The sequence below is a fragment of the Cebus imitator genome, unplaced genomic scaffold (genome assembly GCF_001604975.1).
Source record: "Cebus imitator isolate Cc_AM_T3 unplaced genomic scaffold, Cebus_imitator-1.0 Scaffold197, whole genome shotgun sequence".
Taxonomy (NCBI): Eukaryota; Metazoa; Chordata; class Mammalia; order Primates; family Cebidae; genus Cebus; species Cebus imitator.
The window spans coordinates 1,262,038-1,265,071 of NW_016107512.1; the positions used below are offsets into that span (position 1 = coordinate 1,262,038).

The 3,034-nt window shown below is 36.9% G+C and overlaps 1 non-coding gene across 1 annotated transcript; it reads right to left on the reverse strand.

Moving 5' to 3' along the window:
• Positions 1–2,675: 2,675 nt before the first annotated feature.
• LOC119473963 lies at positions 2,676–2,782 on the reverse strand. The gene has a single exon (XR_005203239.1). It is a non-coding gene; the product is annotated as a small nucleolar RNA U13 (small nucleolar RNA).
• Positions 2,783–3,034: the final 252 nt, after the last annotated feature.

Here is a 3,034-nt window from a genome sequence, read left to right on the forward strand (position 1 = left end):
TAGTGACCCCACACAATTAATATTCACCCAGAGTCTTATTTGGAAATAGAGTCATTACACAGAGACTTGGTGTCTGTGTCCAAATCACTATCTCTGTCTTCCCAGTAGAGAGAAAACCATGTAAAGACAGAGATTAGAGTGATGCATGTACAAGCCAATCCTTGCCAAAGACTGACAGCAACCACCTGAAACTAGAGCCTTCACAGAGAGTAGGTGCCTGCTGACAACTTGATTTTGGACTTTCAGACTTCAGAACTATAAAAGAATAAATGTCTATTGTTTAAGCCACTCATTGTGGTATTTTGTGATAAGTTCCCTAGGAAACTAATACACCAAGTAACCCTACCAATCACTCTTACCCCACTCTCCACCCCATTTTTAATTTTTCCAATTTTTAACTATAAGATTCTCAAGTTCGTGATAATGTAAAAGCATTTTTCATCTCTCTTGTAGGTGACAATGACAAATTGACCCCATATCACTCCCCACCTTTAGCCAAGAGAAAGAAATTTACCACAAGACAGGCTTTCCTACTTGGTGTATCTGCAGTTAAAACTCAGTGTTCCCTCCTAGATATCAGGTCATTGTGATTCAACTATTCCAGTCTCAGTTGATTCATCTAGAAAATAGGAATGATAATACCAACTCCTACCCAACAGAGTTATCATGAAGATCCATAAAGATAAGTGTCTTAGTCCATTTTCTATTGCCTTTCTTTTTTTTGAGACAGAGTCTCGCTCTTGCTCTGTCACCCAGGCTGGAGGGGCTAGTCCACTTTCTATTGCCTTTTTTTTTTTTCTACAAAGTTTTTTTTTTTTTTGAGACAGAGTCTCACTCTGTCATCATCTCAGCTCACTGCAACTTCCCCCTTCCAGGTTCCAGTAATTCTCATGGCTCAGCCACCTGAGTAGCTGGGATTACAGGCATGCACCACCATGCCCAGCTAATTTTTGTATTTTTAGTAGGGAGGTTGTTTTGCCAAGCTGTTCTCAAGCTCCTGGACACAAGTGATCCACTCACCTTAGCTGGGATTATAGGCATGAGCCACCACTCCCAGCTCGCTTTCTGTTGCTTATAACAGAATACCTGAATTTGAGTAATTAGTAAAGAAAAAAATGATTTCTTAGAGTTATGGAGGCTGAGAAGTCCAAGGTCAAGGGGACTTCTTGCTGGTGGGAACTCTGCAGAGCCCCAAGGTGCTACAGGGCATCACATGACGAGGGGGCAGAGCATGCTAGCGCAGGTCTCTCTTCCTCTTCTAATAAAGCCATCAGTCCTACTCCCACAATAGCTCATTAATCCATTAACCCATGAATTAACTAATCTCTTCATGAGAGAAGAGACCTCATAGCCCAGTCGCCTCTTAAAGAGCCCCTCCTCAATATTGCAGTGTTGGGCATTAAATTCCAACATAAGTTTTGGAGGAAACAAATATTCCAACCATAGCAATAAGTTTGGTAAAGCCTCTTGCAACAGAGCCTGACTCAGAGTTGGGGCATTATATTTTCCTTATGCTAAGTGCCACTAAGATAATATTAGCAACTATGACACATATTGAAAGTAATACATGTCATCACAACTTTTGCACCAGTTACCCTATTCCGTGAAGATACCTCACAAAAATAACATAAACTACTGAAACGTCTTTATGCTTGAAAAATGTTCATCATAGTAATCCTTTAAAATACAAGACACTGGCAGTAACTCGAACAGCCAGCAATGGGGAATGATTACATAAATCTGTATTTTCCAATGTGTGTGTGTGTGTATATATATACATATATATATATATGTATATATATATATATATACACTATGCAAATATCATTTATCAATTCATATACATACATATATACTTATAAAAATTGTAGTATTTTAAAATATTCTGTAATTTTGTTTTCTTTTTAACAAACACATGTAATGCTTATTATGTGCCAGGCATTGCTCAAGGCAGTGTTACAGGCTCTTCAAAACTATTTAGAATATTACACTTATAAATATTTGCTCATTGATGCATGTTTTACAATTTTTGTAAAATATTTTATGTGTAAAAATATTAAAATTCTACAAAAAAGATTAATTTTCAATGATATTCCTGTTATTAAGACAAAATTCAACTTTTTATTTAACATGTGACGTATATGTTAAATCAATTATGTAAGATGAAATATAATTTGTGATTTGTGTTTTTAAATGGAATTGTTTATTATGGTTGGTTTAGGGACCAAACCTATATTCAGTATAGATTAATAGTAACTACACTCAGCCAGGTGCAGTGGCTCACACTTGTAATTCCAGCACTTTGGGAAGCCAAGGCGGGTGGATCACCTGAGGTCAGGAGGTCGAGACCAACCTGGCTAACATGATGAAACCTTGTCTCTACTAAAAATACAAAAATTAGCTGGATGTGGTGGCACACGCCTGTAATCCCAGCTTCTTGGGAGGCTGAGGCATAAGAATCACTCGAACCCAGGAGGCAGAGGTTGTAGTGAGCCAAGATCAAACCACTGCACTCCAGCCTGGGCTACCAAGTGAGAATCTGTCTCAAAAATAAAATAAAAGTAACTACATGCTATGGCAGTAAAAAAGACAAAAGCTATTGTGATTGCCTGATGTTTAGAATTTTTGTATTTTAGCTTAAAATATCAACTTTTTTAATTAAAAATTTTTTTTCACATCAGATGAGTAACGTGCTGATGTCATAACAAGGAAGCTTGAAGGAGTCACATCTCACACATTAGCATAAAAACCCAAGCATAACACTTATGAATCACAAGCGGATCTCAACTGTTTTATTTTTGGACATTTTACATTTTGTTTCAAAACAAAGAGATGAGAGTGATTTCAGGCTGTCATCAGCAAACAATTTTCTACAAGCACATTTGGAAATGGAATTTGGATATGGATAATCATTATTCCTAGTAAATGAATTGTTTCTTGCCATAGTTTGAATGTGTCCCCTAAATTTCTTTTTCTTTTCTTTTTTTTTTTTTTTTGAGACAGAGTCTCACTCTGTCACCCAGGCTAAAGTGCA